At 41.8% G+C, this 17,725-nt stretch overlaps 1 long non-coding RNA gene across 1 annotated transcript; it reads right to left on the bottom strand.

The window, feature by feature from the left end:
* Positions 1 to 997: 997 nt before the first annotated feature.
* On the bottom strand, positions 998 to 15,634 carry LOC140917279 (uncharacterized). The gene is made up of 4 exons (XR_012160773.2): positions 15,574 to 15,634; positions 14,364 to 14,429; positions 11,828 to 11,870; positions 998 to 1,134 (listed from the first exon to the last, which is right to left on the bottom strand). It is a non-coding gene; the product is annotated as an uncharacterized LOC140917279 (long non-coding RNA).
* Positions 15,635 to 17,725: the final 2,091 nt, after the last annotated feature.

Genomic DNA, 17,725 nt, shown 5'->3' with positions numbered 1-17,725 from the left:
TGTCTTCTGCATCTCTAGCACCTATTATTCAATGAAAGATCTTACCTGCTGAAAAACTGATGTGAGTTCTACAAAGGAAAGTTCACGTTTTACTTATCTCAAACCTTTACTCCTCATAATTGTAATATTAATGAAAATGTCTTAAAAGGAAAGCCTCTAAATATTTCCATTACTTTAATAAACTGCTGTATGTGCATTAATGTGCCTTGGGATTTAAATTTTTTACTAATGGTAAAAATCATCCTAATACCTATTGTCTAAGCAATTCCATTCACTAGTCAGGGCAAAATTAGTATCAGTAGCATTGACATTGTTCTATAAATGGCCTGTGTGAAATCCCATAGCAAATTCACAAGGTAGGTGAAATTCATCTGCTGTTTGTACTTCCTATTTTGCAGATGAGGCAGTCTCAAAAGGCAGAGTAGGCTGATGACTGGTTGGACAACTCTATACATGAAGTCTCAAGACTCTTGTCATTCTAGCTGTCTAAATTACTTAAACAGGACTCAGAGGGATTTAAAGGGGAGAAATGACATGACAAACAATTATATTCTAACACACTATTTATAACAATGCCCTTTCAGATTATTGTTCCACTCAGACTGACACATCACTGTAATCCCAGGGATGAATCAGGGGACTTAGAGTTAGATCGTGCACAGCTTGTAGGCATAAAAAAAAACCAACCCCGAATAAAGAGCTGACATTCAGGAAATATAGAGCGACTCAAGGATAAATTCTGCAGGGATGAGCTTAATTTATCAATGTCAATAACAACGGTGAACACATAGCAAGAATACATGCATATTAATTGAAAATAATTCAGATTAAATCACTGCAGTTTGACATTTTGAGATAGGCACTTTATCTTTTCAAGAAAGAGAGCACTATAAAATCTTTAATCTGAAAACACATCTTAATTGCATGTTATCACCTCCTAATTGCTTCTATATTATATTAAACATTTTGCTAATTACTAGCCTGATCATGGTGTAAATAGCTCCAGGCTAGAGCTCATATCCAGCTGAAGACAACTGGGCACAAGGAAGGCCAGAATGAAGTTTATCACTTTGGTGCAGAATCCTGGACTTCCATCATTATCATTGCCTATAACTCTTGATCACAGGTTCCCTCCTGAGATAGAAAAAGAGAGGCAATAATGTAGATCAGAGGTTGGGTTGCTTTTCAGTTAATCCATCTATTTCTAGATCTAGATTTCTAATATTCCCCAGGGACAAAACTTGTCTGACTATTGCTGTCACTAAATCTATTGCTCTGAGACTGAAGTGCTACTGGCTCCACCACAATGCTCAATAAGGGACATGCTTCTGGACACCTGGAAGTGCACTCTACATCTGAAACTAAGCAGCATGGATGGAATGTGTTGCTGTGAGCAATCTACTCACTTAGCTTCAAACCCCGAGTAATACACATGTAATATATAAGGAGAACTGAGGCAGTACTTTGTGAATTCATTGATTATTATTTATTTCTTCATGTTTAAGCAATAAAAGCCACTCATACAAAAAAACTCGAGACGACCTTATAAGCTAGACAGCCATAAGGCTACAACGAACAATTCAGGCAATTACTGTAAGCTTAAAAATATTAACAGCCTCATTTTCAAATATTATAAGAGAAGCATATACTTTCCCCTGAAAGCAGTCAGGAATGAAATGACATTATGGCATTCTGAGTTCTAACGGATGCTAGAGCTTCTCAGAATGTTGCCATGCTTTCTGAAAAAATACATTCTGTAGGGACACATCATTAGCCCAGTATACAGGTTGAGTAACCACTCAGCTCCTCCCACAGCCCATTCTTGGACAATGCAAGTCCTATCAGTGCATGCATGGGGGTCCTTCATTCTACACTCTCCTTTTCATATCAGAAACATATGAGGCTTAGTCAGGGAGTACCACATGGGGAGGAAGTGGACAGATTTTTCTCATAACAAGAACACTTTGATTTGTTATTATTCGTATTGTGGGTAGCACGCAAAGGATGCAATCAGGAGGGGACTCCATTGTACCAGATATCATACAAATAGATAGGAAGAAAATGGACCAAACTCTCTATGCTTCAAGGGCCTGCAGATTGTATTCCCATCATAAACCATCCCAGGTTACATTACTCTCTCTGCTCCCAAACTCCTGTCTTCCAGGGTTTTATGAAGATCCTGAGAAGAAGTGGGTAAAATTAAATTATGAAAGGAGCAAAAGAAGTTTTAAAAAAGTGAACTGCGCTCTCTTTCATCATACATATTGTGTCTGTCTCCAGTCACCCTTCCCCTGGGCCCCATCTACTTCACATCGTCTCACTCTCTTCTCTCCTTGGGTTTTACATGAATCTCTCTCCCATCCAGGTCCTACATCACACTCCTCTAGCAACCTGCTCAATTCTGTGTGCACCAACAACAGCATGAAACTGACAGAAATCTTGCTTTCTGAAATGCTCTGTGCCAAGGCTTCAGAAACAGGGCTTCTAGACAATATTTTCTGCTGCTAGTGTACTCAGGAATGGAATACAAACACAGGAAACCTAATGGAAGCAATGCTCCACAGCTCTCTGGTTGCCTGGCACAGGTAAGAAATTTTGAGGGACGATGTCCTCTGTATTTCAGTGAGCCAGAAGCATAAGGCCTTGGATTTCTCTCTGCTTCAAAATCATCTCACTCTTTGCTTCATGTTTCCTCTTTGCTTCTATTTCTCTTTCAGTTATTCACTTTTGAATTTCTGGGTCTGGGTTATGCTTATCCTCTTTTGCCCTTTCTTTCTCTCTCTGTTTTTAGGGTCTTGCCTTTTTTAAAGACTCCCAGACCCCTCTCTATTCAGGATCCCTCCACTCCGAATCCTGAATTTGCCACCTACCACCCTTTATTTTATGTCAATATCCAATGGACACCTGAGTTACATTCTCACACAAACAGCTAGTAACCAAAGTGGGGGGGGCGGGATTTCTCAGCAGACTCAATGTTCTACCATTGCATCTTGATTTTAAGTGCATTCAGGAGGTAAAAGTGGCTTTAGGAGTATTTAGCCATATCATCTTTGAGCACTGGTGATATACACAATTTGAAGGAGATTCACTTATGGGACACAGAACTTTTCCAAATGTTCATTTCAATGAGTGCATTTTAAACCCACCCTATAAATAAGTGCAATGATATTTGCTTGTATGTGTTATCTCATCCATATTCAAATATATTATCACAACAACCAGTAATTCTTGATATAAATGATGCTAAGCCAGAAAATATGGTCCATTAACTTGATTTTTAAAAGTATCTAAAATTTATGTAGTGATTCAAACAATAATAAATTATATTAAGTATGTGCAGCAGCAGAGGCTATGGCCTCCTGAACAGAATGAATTTCCCCTTGGAGGGCACTGATTAGTTCATTTTTCCTAATGAAGCTTTCATTACCTTCAGAAGTTCCTTAGTTATGAAGCAGTTTTTGTCTGTTTGAAGGAAAGTGAACTAATGATCTGCAAGTTTGGTTTAGATAAAATTTCCATTTTGAATCTTCTCCTGTAGACTGACAAGAAATCTACATATAATAATAATGGCCAGGTCTTATTTAGCATTTTTCCTCCATAACTATCAAACCCAGGGGTGGCAGAACCAGGATGGGGGGAGTAGCCCCCCCGCAGTGGAAACATTGGGATGGTCAGATGTATGTTTCTGTCCCCACAATATCTCGCTGAGGCATGCATTGGGGAGAAGCAGTGGAACCCAGAGATGGGGCTGGAGCAGCCACCGTGATACATGAGATCAGGTTGGATGCTGAGGAGCAGCTAGGAAACAGCTGGTTCAGGGGAGGGGCAGGACTTGGCTCATGTGTGCAAACTGCTGGGGTGAGGGGTAGGCAGGCAGGACAGGGTACCCCTTACATGGAGTCTCAGTATTTCCTTCCCTGTCCCCGCCAGTCAAAGCCTTTTACAAAGAAGGGAAACATCATTATCCACATTTATACTTTAGGAAACTGAAGCACGGGATATTGAAGCAAGTTGCCCAGGGTCACCAAACAATGGAAGCTCCAGGAATAGAACCCAGAACTCCTGAGGTCTAGTCTAGTTCTCTATCCACTAGTAGGGTTGCCAACTTCATAATATTTAAAAACTGAACACGTCAGTGGGAGTACTGGAACCTGCCTCGTCCCACCTCTTCCTCCAAGGCCCCGCCCCTGCCAGGCCTCCTCCCCTGAGGCTCTGCCCCCTATTCACTCCTCTTCCCCCCTCGTTCCCATTGCTTGTTGCTCCTCCCCTCTTCTTCCTCCTCCCACGCGCCCACCCAGGTCAGGAGGGACTTACCTGCAGAGCTGGGGCTAGGAGCTGCAGCTGCCAATGTAGGTAGGAGTTGGCCCCAGCCAAGTAGGGGCTGGCACGGCTGACGACCCAGCACCTCCCTGCCTCCCTGCCCACAGTAACTGGACTTTTGGTGTACGGTTAGTAGATCTGACCGGACACTGTCACGTCCCTTTTTCGACTGGACTTTCCTATCCACCTGCTCATACTATTCACTAATCCACATTCCCTCAAATTATGTAATCTGGCCACCAATTTACAGAGTTTGAGTAAGCAAATGAATACATGGGCCTGTTCCTCCTCCCACTGAAAGCAATGAGAGTATTACCATTGCTGACAATCTCAAGTTAATATTCATTAGGCCTGAGCTGGCTATTGCTACACTCCATAACAACATACCGCATCTGCTTATCTAGTTCCAGCCCTGATGCACCAGCTACAGCCCAGACACACTCTGCCCCCTTTGTACTGTCTAGTGCTGCTGTCAGTGTTTAGACTCTCACTTAGACTGCAAGTACATAATCCTGCTTTTCCCCTGTGCAGGGGTGCAGGAGAGAGAGTTCTCTGTATCCTCTGTCACACACCTTGCACATTCACACAAGAGTAGCCAGAATCAAATGCATACTTTGGTTATAAAGAAACTGAAATGAACTGTTTTTAAGATAACTTGCCTTTACTTGCAAATTTGAGATTTCTTTGACAGTTGCTTAACACTACGCTGGTCATTTACACTGTAGTTTAAGAAGCATCAGTCCCCCCCACCCCCTTACACACACACACACACACACAGAGTATCGATGTAAGTAGTGCTTTCCAATAAGGGGACATCAATTCATACTAAATTACTGCAGAACTCCCATGAAATTACATCCACATGATCCCTGAAAGAAATCATCACGGGTAATGATATAATTTATATGTGCATGTTGATGAAAGATTCATAAATTAGTAGAGATTTATGTACTAATACTTTTGTTAAAAGAAAAGGAGTACTTGTGGCACCTTAGAGACGAACCAATTTATTTGAGCATAAGCTTTCGTGAGCTACAGCTCACTTCATCGGATGACTTTAGTAACTTTAGACTCAGCAGGAGAGTGAGGTGGGAGGAGGTATTTTTTCATGCTTTGTGTGTATATAATAGGATCTTCTAAACTTTCCACAGTATGCATCCGATGAAGTGAGCTGTAGCTCACGAAAGCTTATGCTCAAATAAATTGGTTAGTCTTTAAGGTGCCACAAGTACTCCTTTTCTTTTTGCGAATACAGACTAACACGGCTGTTACTCTGAATACTTTTATTGTGCTCTAAGGTCCAGATAAAAATTACCTAAGTGATATTGTATTGACAACCAGTTTTATTTTAGGATATCTTAAAGTGGTAAGGAGAAAGCAATATTTCTACAACATCAAAACAGTTTACAGTGCACATTATTTAATGAGTAAAAGTTCTTATTTCAGAATCTGTCTCTAAGGCATGAACCAGGAATAAGAGCTCATCCTTCACACCCACCCACACATGTGAAAGAGTAAATTTAGGCTGGGTGAACGCAAAGTATTTGAACTAAAGATTTTATGTTCTCAGCATATACCCAGTGAAGTTAGATAAAAACAGCAACAACAACAAAAAACCTCTTTCTGGAAAGTTGGAATGTAACACCACTTTATTTCTTAGAATTCAGAAAGATAAACACAAGAACCTAAAACCAGAGAGAGAGAGAAGCAGGCTGCTCCCTAAAACAGAGAGGCACAACTCACCCCCACCTGACACTAGGGCTGGTTTTCTCCAGACTCATTCTGATCACATGCTTCCCTACAGAGGTCCCTAGCCTGAAAGCAGGACCAGGAACCATCCCCTATTCTCTCCTCTCAACACTCTTACAACGATAGCTTGCAATTCCAACACCGTCCTCAGTACATCACACTGGATACTATACTAACACAAATATATGAAGAATTATCCAACAAGTTGACCTGCTCTGTTACTTGTGTTACAAAAGTATTTAATCTCTATGCAGATTGCAAATGGAATTCAGACCCCTGACACCTCCAGAATCAGGTATGGGGCTACTGAAGCATACAGCAGCAGGTACTTCTCCAGCTTATTGCCTGGAATAGCAGCTGTAGCCCCTCTCTGCTCACACCAGTTGCCCTGGGTATTGGGTGCACTGGATCCACCTAAATGCTGATGCTCCACCCCTCTACTGGCCCATCCTCAGACCACCGCTAGTGTGGCCTTCCATGCTGGCCCACACAAGCTAACATTCATACCAGTTCCATGACATGCAGAGAGTGCACAGGCATTGAATTGAATAGTGATCTTCCATATAGAAATATCACTGTAAGAATTGTTTATTTCATTGACAATACTTCCTGAAATGTTATGGTAGCTGTAGGTGCAAAATGAGAGGCACTTTTATGACCCTTTTAAAAACTTAGTCTGTGCTGCAAGGAGTGTGTACAGTGACAGTGGTATCCTGTTTCTCGTCTGATCACAAATACCAACTGATAGCACAACAGGAGAAGACAGTAACTGAATTAATAATCTGGATATTTTAGCAATATTTTGACATTAGTTACTAAAGTAACTATTTATAAAATGCAGCTGTTAGAATGAAAATCACTGACAGGGTATATATTTGAAATAGAAAACCAATACAGGTAACAAAGTGTCTTGATTTTAGTCAACATAGAATATCAAATTTTTAAAAATAGGAAATAAAATTGGTGATTCTCACAGGTATTTTGAACAGTTTCTTAGGGCTTCTCTGCACGATGGGATAATGCGCTCCACCGGGCTGTGATTTCTAAAGCTCACCAACGTGTTCCGAATTAATTGGTTCATGTAGACCATTCTGCTGTGCACTACTGTGCTCTAATGTAGTACATTAAAGCACACCAGCAGGATCTACATGGACCAATTTGTGTGCATTATGTTAGTGTGCTTTAGAAAGCACACCCATGCAGAATGCTTTACCCCACCATGTAGACAAGCCCTTAGATTGCTGTTAGGATATTTGGGTTTGGGTTATAAGGCATCTGATATTATAAATTAGCCAAATTTGTTCTTGTTTTTTCTTGTTTTATTTATTTACCAGAATATAGCACCTTAAATGCACACAGCACTTTAAACATCCAAAAGACAAAGTTCCTGCCCCAACAAGTTTATAATCCAGTTTATTAACAATCTCACTTAGTAAAATGTACTGGGCTCTCAGAATGAGTCAAATTGTTTAGTGGTTTTAACCAATGCAATAATTGTTACTATACATTAGTAAGTAAACTGAGATCCCAAATGCTTCCCCTTTGAGTCTTCCTGTTTAGATTAGAAAGGCGACATTAATTTTTTGCTGACAGGTCTATAATTATTTGTGTAGCACTAAGTCAAATCGAGAGCAGAGTTTTAAGTGCTGTACAATTTTGGGTATATTATCTGCTGACAAAGCATGCTGGAGGATTAACTCTATTCTAAAGAGAACCAATGTCAAATCTGTAAGGGAGAAATTACTGATAGTAATATTGCTGACGACAGCCAGCATGTTTCCAGGCATTTTACCTAGCTATATGCTAGTTCTTATGAAATCCGGAGCTACGACTTTACAATATATAGAATACCTAACTAATTTTCAAAAATCCTGGTTTAAGACCTAATTGAAAGGAAAAACCTCTCAGGCTTACAAAAGGCATTATTGCCGGAGATTAAACTGCTTGATGCTATGTATTGTTCTAGCAGCAGTCAGGAGGGAATATTAATTGAGATGTTCCGTGGATTACAGTGTGTATTCCGTAGTGGTTCACATGTTTCCTGGTGGTCTTTCCAACAGGAATAGCACAAATGAGTGGAATAAGACAGATCATTTTGAACCTTAGTAGTCAAGTCATTGTTCTGTTTTGCACAAAAGGTAATGCTTGGTTGATTTGCTTTATTTCTGTGCTGTTCTGATTTTTTTCCTGTGCACCCTAATCTCTGCCACTTCCTCTCTGAATCATCAGCAGCTGGGCCCAGTGAGACCACAGAAACTGGCTCTTGGTAAAGAGCTTTAACGGTGCTAGTACTCAAGTTCAATTCTCCGTAAGCCTAGAAAGAATCATGATTCATATGGTACAGAAAAGAGTTTTATTTTGCATTTGCTTCTTGACAGAAATCAAAACCCAGGCTTGCCTTTGTCAAATAGACACAGTGGCATATACTGTACCTATATCTATCTGTGCATATATATTAAAGACTAAGGGCCAGATTTTTAAGGCTATTTGGGCATTGCTGCACTCAGCAACACTACACCTAATTCAGGAGTCTAAATCTCACTTTCAAAAGTTGACTCCTAAGTGCCTAAATCCATTTTGAAAATGATATTTAGGCTCCTGAATCAGTTAGGCTTCGTGACGCTGACCACAACAATGCGTAAATAGCTTTAAAAATCTGAGCCTAAAATAACCACTACAGCAAGTGTGAAAAGATCATCTTATTTTGAATTCCTCAAAGATTCCCTTTTGCCCCCAATTAACATTTACTCTGAACAGATTGTAAACACAGATTTTTCTGTTTATTTATTTATTTATTTAAATAAACAAATGTTTATTTTCCTTTAGATCTCTATGGAGATATAGAAACACAGAAATCCTTTGATTTGACCCACACATCCTATTCAATTGATTTGATTACTTGTGGCTGCCACACACCTGCTGCTGTCACTGCAGTAGTCTGCATTTTTGGTGTGCATTTCTGCTATCTGACAGAAGAGGTGGATCTTGTAGACTGAAAAGAATGGTTTGAATGGTAATTACTCTCTATCGCTGCTTATACAAATGCAGCAAGTTTTCAGACCATAAAATAAGGAGACCTCCATAATCTGCCTCTAATACCTAGGATAGTCAGCTGTCTTATTTTTTAACTAAGGCCAGAGCCTTGATGGCAGGAGAGAACCATCTGGTCAGCTGCAATTTACATTATGATGGAGGGCCACTTTCCATGGCCTCCTGTTCATTGCTGAGTCTCTGTTTTTTGTCCGTAATACATAGTCTAAAGCAGGGGCGGGCAAACTTTTTGGCCTGAGGGCCACATCGGGTTTCCAAAATTGTATGGAGGGCCAGTTAGGGGAGGCTGTGCCTCCCCAAACGGCCAGGCATGGCCTGGCCCCTGACCCCTATCTGACCCCCCTGCTTCTTGCCCCCTGGTAGCCCCCCCCAGGACTCCTACCCCATCCAACCCCCCCGTTCCCTGTCCCCTGACGGGGCCCCCCAGGACTCCTCCCCATCTACTACCCCCTGCTCCCTAACCGCCCCCAGACCTCCCACCCCTGACTGCCCCCCACTGCCCCATCCAACCTCTCCTCTCCTTCCTGACTGCCCCCCCAGGACTCCATTCAACCCCCCCTCTGACCGCCCTGACCCCTATCCACAGCCCCAGCCCCTGACCACCCCCTCAAACTGCCCTGCTCCCTATCCAACCCCACCTGCCACCTGCCCTCTTACCGTGCTGCCTGGAGCACCAGTGGCTGATGGTGCTACAGCCATACCGCGCAGCACAGAGCACCGGGGCAGGCTGGGCTCTGCAGCTGCGCTGCCCCAGGAGCTCGCAGCCCCCCCAGCCAAGAGCATTGCGCTGGCGGCCCAGTGAGCTGAGGCTGCGTGGGAGGAGGGGCAGCAGGGGAGGGGCTAGGGGCGAGCCTCGTGGGCCAGGAGCTCAGTGACTGGGCAGGAGGGGCCCGCAGGCCGTAGTTTGCCCACCTCTGGTCTAAAGGCTTTGGAGTGCCCTAGGGGATCTTTCTGACTCTTGGCAGGAGTTTCTTTCCTCTCCTACAATTAAAATAAGTCATCCTTAACGTTTAAAAAAAGATCCTTATTAGAAGAATGCCTTATAGTTATTATCCTCTCCGGCTAACATCAGGCTTTCTGATGATGTCTTGCACACTGGTATGGAAGCTTTACTGAATTGTAATGCAACACTACTCAAACTAATAGTCTATGACATTCTGGAATAGGGACCAGCTGAAGAGAATGCTACTTCAAGGACGGGGGAAGTTGATTTTATGAAGCACAGTGAATTATATGCTGATTAAAATGTTGTTGAAGATTTTGCTCAGTGAATGGAAGGGGACTGCCCACCAGCTGGATCTCTGAATTATCTTAAAGAGGCGCTGGGGTTAGTCTGTATGCGTGAATTTCATGAGCCAAATTTATTGTCAGCAGTCAGTCAAAGATAAGTGCAAGTAGTTTCAGGGGCAATAGCTTTCACATGTATGAATCTAACGAGTAGGAAATTCTTCTGGAGGAACAAAACAAACAAACAAAATAGAAAAACTCCTCAGGATTCTGGGCTTCAATATACCAACCGAATATGGCTAATATGAATCAATTGTGTCTAAATCAGACCATTTCTTTATTTTTTTTGCATGATCACATTTGGATGGATGCAAACCTCAAGTAGATGCACAGGTTTCCCATTCACGCAAGTGGTTAATTTTAGCAAGGTACTGTGCATTACCTAAAACACACATTATTCTACAGACTCAATGACACCAAACTGTTGTGATGTTTATGGACCTCAGATACAAATCTAAATATCAGGCCACTGGCAATGTCCAGATTAAGAGTGGACTAATTCTTTCTAAACCCTAAAACCAAAAGCTAGTGCTATTCTCTTGAAGTATTTTTCCAACTAGATATTGATTACTGGCTGCTTGTAAGTCATGATTCTGAGAAGAAGAACCCCACAAACCCCTTTGAAGCCAATACGGCACATATTTTCACACACACTTTTTCAAATACACATATTTTAACTGCTGTGCTATGGAGCAATAACTTTTTCAAAATCCAGAAAATACATATTCCAAGCAAACCAAAGTGGATGTAAAGATTTTAAAAGATGGCTCTGCTGTAATTATGAATTTTGGAAGAATCCACAACATTTCATGGCATTCAATTTCAAATTAATCCCTGATTAATGCGTGATCTCTAGAACTATGAACTCAGCACTTTCCCCATATGTTTTCGCTTTTATCTATACACCACATATTAGTGTTACACAATTATAGCGCTGACAGTTTTCCAGCTCTCAAATACACAGAGAGGTTGGGATCATCCCTGGGGGCTACCACTTTCTCTCAGTTCCAACAGATGCATTTGTTTTACTGTAGAAATTGGTTTCTTGTTTTTAAAAATGTTTGAAACAACTTATAGCTGCTCATTTTTATGTCATCATAAATATTCATTATAATAATTTCCAACTCTCTGCAAATACATGGTGACTTTAGACAAAAATACAGGTCTGGGTGGTACAGTGGATAAGTCATCACCCTTTCACTTCTGTAAGAATTACAGAGACAGCTGCAGAGTCTGTGCACAACATCACATGATACCGCTGGCAAGTGTTTTCCTATTTATTTCTAAAGGAAATCAGTGAGACGCCATTGCACTAAAACCCTGTGCAAACAAAGAGCCTGACACCAGAGTTTCAACTTAAACATAATGCCCAGCAAGAAATCACAGGGTGTTTAATTGACAGCTCTGTAGTTATACTTACTTTAGAACAAGTTTGTCACTATGTGTCAGCACACTCCTCTAGCCTGTAGGGAAGGAAAAGAAGGGAAATGTAAGTTTGAAACTGTGTGGAGATTGAGGGAAGAACGGCAGTACTGGCAAAGTTAACTATGTTGTTTGGAAAAAGTCAGATTTCCAGCCAATAGCTGGCCCAGAGCAATTACAATTAGTATGGCAAAGAACATTGACATCACTGACCTAGATAGAATCAAAGGGATCACAGTATCACAAGGATGTGCAATATATGGGGTAAAAACAGACTGTCACCAGCAGGCAACGCTCTCTCTTTTTTCTGCAATTTGCATCTTAAGCAAACATCAAGGGGCACATTTATGAGGGGTGCCTGGTTAGGAAGGAAGGAAGAGATTGTTATTATTATTTATATTTTTAAAAACTTGGGAGCTGCACAGATATTAAAGTATAAGGAACTATACAAGTGTATAGGTAAGTAGTACACAAAATCACATGAGTACATATTTGCTTATTTTGTTGGTGCAAACAGCTTTGTACTTACTACAATCAAACATTTGTGTGCATATGCACAGTTCTTAGGCTATTTCCCAGGCAGATATAAAAAAAAATTGTGCCATATGCATCTGTTCCTGTACATTGTGTGGATGCACATGGAGGCTGGGTAGATGCACAGTTGGAAATGTAATCTCTATATGTAAGGAAAAAATCCACTCACGGCACTTTTTCTTTCAGTCCCCTTCTCCCATCGATGTTTTTTGTTTTGTTGTTTAAAGAAATGTGTGAAATGTTCCAAAAGCCCCATGGAAAATAGGGACCATACGGTTTGGGGAAAAATTTCTCTAATAAAATTTGTATTGAGACTGTATCAGGGTAGCCTGTAGACTGTACGAGACTAGACAGGGAAGTCTCTGGTGTCCCTACTAGTAAATGAAGACATGAAATGGAGATGAAATAATTCCACTCAAGAAGATGCAAGACTTTGATGGCAAGCTCTAAAGCTATACTGGCCCTAAATGTTGGAGTGATTTGATCTCTCATTTAAGTATACCCTAAATCACCCAGGTCTTGAATGATATGGCTCAAGAAGAAAAGTTTCATAAAATGAGCAAAAGCAAGATTTGTCACTAAATTCGGGGAACAAGATCTATTTTCTATTACAGCATTACATCTACAGTATACCCTTCCCAAAAAGTATTACTGGGTATAAGTGCACTATGGGTATATTTTTCAAAAGTGCCAAAGAAACTTAGGAGCCAAAATCCCATTTTAAAAATGATGTAGGGGCCAGCTTTTCAAAAGGTATTTAGACACCTTCAATTCATTTCAATGGAAGCTATGTGCCTAACTTGCTTAGGCACATTTGAAAATCCTACTAGATGCAATCTTTCGGTGTTTAAATACTTTTGAAAATTTGGCCCTAGGTGCTTAGGCACTAAGTCCTGTTAAAATCATCGAAGATACGTCTTAACCAAAAAAAAAAAAATGGTGGTCCTTAAATCAGGTTAAGTAACACAGGTTCAAATAGCAGTGAAGACATGGAAATTCTGCTTTCAACTTGGGTTTGCAGCTCTAGTTAAAGCCTATAGGATAGAGCAGGGGTAGGCAAACTATGGCCCATGGACCAGAACCGGCCAGGAGCCATTTTAAGCCAGCCCACGAGCTCCCACTGGGGCGCTGGGTTGGGGGCCGGACCATGAGGCTAGGCCCTGCACAGGCAATCCAGCTGGGACGCTGGGTTGGGGCCACACCACGCAGCTCGACCCGACTCAGCCGGGGCGCTGGGTCGGGGCTGCACCATGCGGCTCAGCCCCACTTCAGCGCTCTGGCCAGGGCGCATGGTTGGGGCCACACCACGCGGCTCCCAGAAGCCACAGCATGGCCTCGCTCCAGCTCCTACGCGCTCCAATGGCCCCCTCCGGTGCTCCAATGGGAGCTGCAGAGCCGCATGGCTGAGCCTCTGTGTAGAAGCCAGAGAAGGGACATGACACTGCTTCCGGGAGCCGCTTTAGGTAAGCACCGCTGGGAGCCTGCACCCCGTAGCCTTTCCAAATGCCCCAACCCCCTACCCCAACCCTGATCTCCCTCCCGCTGTCCAAACCCCTCGATCCCAGCCCAGAGCACCCTCCTGCACCCCAAACCTCTCATCCCCAGCCGCACCCCAGAGTCCGCACCCTCAGCCAGAACCTGCACCCCTTCCCACACCCCTGATCGCCCTCCCGCCCTCCAAACACCTCAGTCCCAGCCCAGAGCACCCTTCTACAGCCCAAACTCCTCATCCCCAGCCCCAACTCAGAGCTCACAACTCCAACCAGAGCCCTCACCCCTTCCCACACCCCAACCCCAACTTTGTGAGCATTCATGGCCCGCCATACAATTTATATTCCCCAATGTGGCCCTTGGGCCAAAAAGTTTACCCACCCCTGTGATAGGAGGTCTGGAGTTGAACTCAAGCAGTTAAGCTGAGATGAAAGCCAAGTTACCATGTCTTCACTGCTAACCTGCAGTAAGAAAACACACACTTTTGTTTTTTTAAAGTGCCGACATACCTTGAGAGCCAAGCTCCTGAGTCCAATGCTGAGCGTTTTTGAAAATCTTCATTCTAGATAAATAAACTAAAAATAGAATGATAGAAATAAAATAATGCCATGAAATAGTCATATTTTGATCCATTGTTTTTTCTTAATGTAGCTTTTAATTGAAGTCACATCCTTACATCTTATGCAAATCACATACAGTTTCATATTGATAAGACACATTCATTTTGTAACCTCCCCAACAGGCCATGTCTTAAATGTCTTTTTCTCCTCCATTAACTTTAGCTAAGTTTGTACTATGCCTATGAACCTGCAGAAATGTTTTTTCAGTTCTCTCAAGTCAACTCTGAAGCTGTGGATGCTGTTTTTATGTTGCTGAGCACTATCAAGTGTTCAGCCTGTATAATGTCCTAAAGAAAATGCATCCTTGTCAGGGCCATATGGGGGAAGACTTCTACCTAGTTTAAAAAAAATAAAAATTAGTCAGGCCAACCTCACAAAGTAGATGATAAGAGTGGAGATCTATCTATCTATCTATCTATCTATCTATCTATCTATCTATCTATCTATAATTTTATATCATAAAGCCAATATATAATATTCAGGGTGCCACATGCAGAAATTAAGTCAAACTGAAGATGTGTCTGTAATAATCTATGATGAAAGCTATTTTTGGTAAAGTAGAAATTGTATTGAGAATGACTTTATTTTAAAATGAAGTCACATTTTCAAGCCTGGTTTTCAGCAAGCCACATCCTTTTTACATTTCACAGACATGACATGTCATTAGGAAACTGTGTTATTCTTGGTTACATTGGCATGTCATGTTACAGTACATTAGAAAACATGATGTGCAGATATAACCATGCATGACCATTATCCAAATGACACATTAAATCCTGGCAGTTCAAAGAGAGAGACATCTGGCTTCTTGCACATTTTCAACATACGTTGTAATCAGTCCATGCAAAATTTAAGAGATGAATAAACTAAAAAAATGGCAAAAATATATGTAAAATGAATCTATGTTTCATTCAGTCTTCATCCCAAGTTCACAGCATAGCAGATCCCGTACAGCACATACAGTATTATCATCCTCATGGTGATAACTAATCATATTTTCATAATTGGCCTCTTTCTAACTCTTGCTGAACATATGAACAAGATAAATCTTGTAATATTAAAAGACAAGCAAATAACCTTTTATTATCTTCCCACTTACTGTATTTGATATTACACTGTATTCCTTCTCTCGGCTTTTGCTGAATGTTAGCATCTGGGACTCATCACTCAGAATGGCATTTCAACAAAGATGATGTCACCACTGCCAAATACTTTAACAAACGTGGCTACTGCATAAATCTAAAGAACTGCAACATAGGGCAAATTATGTTTCAGATGAGAGACAAAATGGATAGTTCATACCCAAGTTTAAGTGCATTAAAGATAGACTCTCTTTCCAGAGGGAAGAAATTGAGTGAAAACAGTAAAACTGGGGCATTCTTTTTGTGTAAGACAGTTTGGAAGAGCTTTTGATCTCACAGTGTCTGTTACAACTTCAGACAAGTTTAAGTTTACCCTTAAAATTAACATTCCTACCAGCTTCCCCTGCTCATGAACAGAGAAACTTAATCACCAACTAAATAGAATTCAAAATGCTTTAGAGAACATGAACTGACACCACTTGGATTTGATGATGAGAACATGAAAAAGGATGGGTTTATTGCTGTTACTAATTTTATTAGTGATTCTGGGCCCAATTCTCCTAGATGCTGTGTACCCTCAACTCCCATTTCAGAGGCCCCAGCCAGCAGAAATGGAACAATTCTACAGCACAAGAAGGCTGTTGCAGGAGGCTGCAGTGCACAGTGCTTGCATATCATATTGTGGCAACACTCTGGGAACACAGTGGGGCAAGGGTGAGGGAACCACTGTTGTGCAAAACTTCCCATCCTGCCCCTCTCAGCAAATGCTGGCTGAGGCTACTTCAATCGTTGGGCTGCTGCTCTGCAGCTACGGAGTGGGAGGGGATTCCCCTGTCTCCTGTATTACCTATGCATTTGTTCAAATCTGAGCCGGGCTACTCAGGCTAGCCCAGGATTTGACCCTTTAAATACAGATTTGGGGGAAAATATTGACCATTCCCTTCAGAAATTCATAGAATTTAAATGATTTCACCTGCTTAACACTGAAGGATTACAGGACACTCCACTCTGCCCAGATAGAGCTACAGCACAGTGAGTGGAAGTGCAAGCTCATCCACCGTGCCCCCACACTCAGACTCCATGGCTCATGTCAAGGTTCCTCCCCCACTCTGAACTCTAGGGTACAGATGTGGGGACCTGCATGAAAAACCTCCTAAGCTTACCTTTACCAGCTTAGGTCAAAACTTCCCCAAGGTACAAAATATTCCACCCTTTGTCCTTGGATTGGCTGCTACCACCACCAAACTAATACTAGTTACTGGGGAAGAGCTGTTTGGACGCGTCTTTCCCCACAAAATACTTCCCAAAACCTTGCACCCCACTTCCTGGACAAGGTTTGGTAAAAAGCCTCACCAATTTGCCTAGGTGACTACAGACCCAGACCCTTGGATCTTAAGAACAATGAACAATCCTCCCAACACTTGCACCCCCCTCTTTCCTGGGAAATGTTGGATAAAAAGCCTCACCAATTTGCATAGGTGACCACAGACCCAGACCCTTGGAGCTGAGAACAATGAAAAAGCATTCAGTTTTCTTACAAGAAGACTTTTAATAAAAATAGAAGTAAATAGAAATAAAGAAATCCCCCCTGTAAAATCAGGATGGTAGATACCTTACAGGGTAATTAGATTCAAAACATAGAAAACCCCTCTAGGCAAAACCTTAAGTTACAAAAAAGATACACAGACAGAAATAGTTATTCTATTCAGCACAGTTCTTTTCTCAGCCATTTAAAGAAATCATAATCTAACACGTACCTAGCTAGATTACTTACTAAAAGTTCTAAGACTCCATTCCTGGTCTATCCCCGGCCAAGACAGAATATAGACAGACACACAGACCCTTTGTTTCTCTCCCTCCTCCCAGCTTTTGAAAGTATCTTATCTCCTCATTGGTCATTTTGGTCAGGTGCCAGCGAGGTTACCTTTAGCTTCTTAACCCTTTACAGGTGAGAGGAGCTTTCCCCTGGCCAGGAGGGATTTCAAAGGGGTTTACCCTTCCCTTTATATTTATGACAGCTCATAAAACTATGGCCCTTCCAATGAGGCTGCAAACAAAGGACCTAATCAGAAGATGCGATGAACACCTTCAACTCCCACTAAAGCCAATGCTCACCACTTCCCAATATGAGGTTCAATGGTTCCAATTAGTAACAGTTTCACTGGGTTT

This window comes from Lepidochelys kempii, chromosome 9 (assembly GCF_965140285.1).
Source record: "Lepidochelys kempii isolate rLepKem1 chromosome 9, rLepKem1.hap1, whole genome shotgun sequence".
Lineage (NCBI taxonomy): Eukaryota > Metazoa > Chordata > Testudines > Cheloniidae > Lepidochelys > Lepidochelys kempii.
The sequence above is the reverse complement of the archived record's forward strand: the minus strand, read 5'-3'. Positions and strand labels throughout refer to the sequence as shown.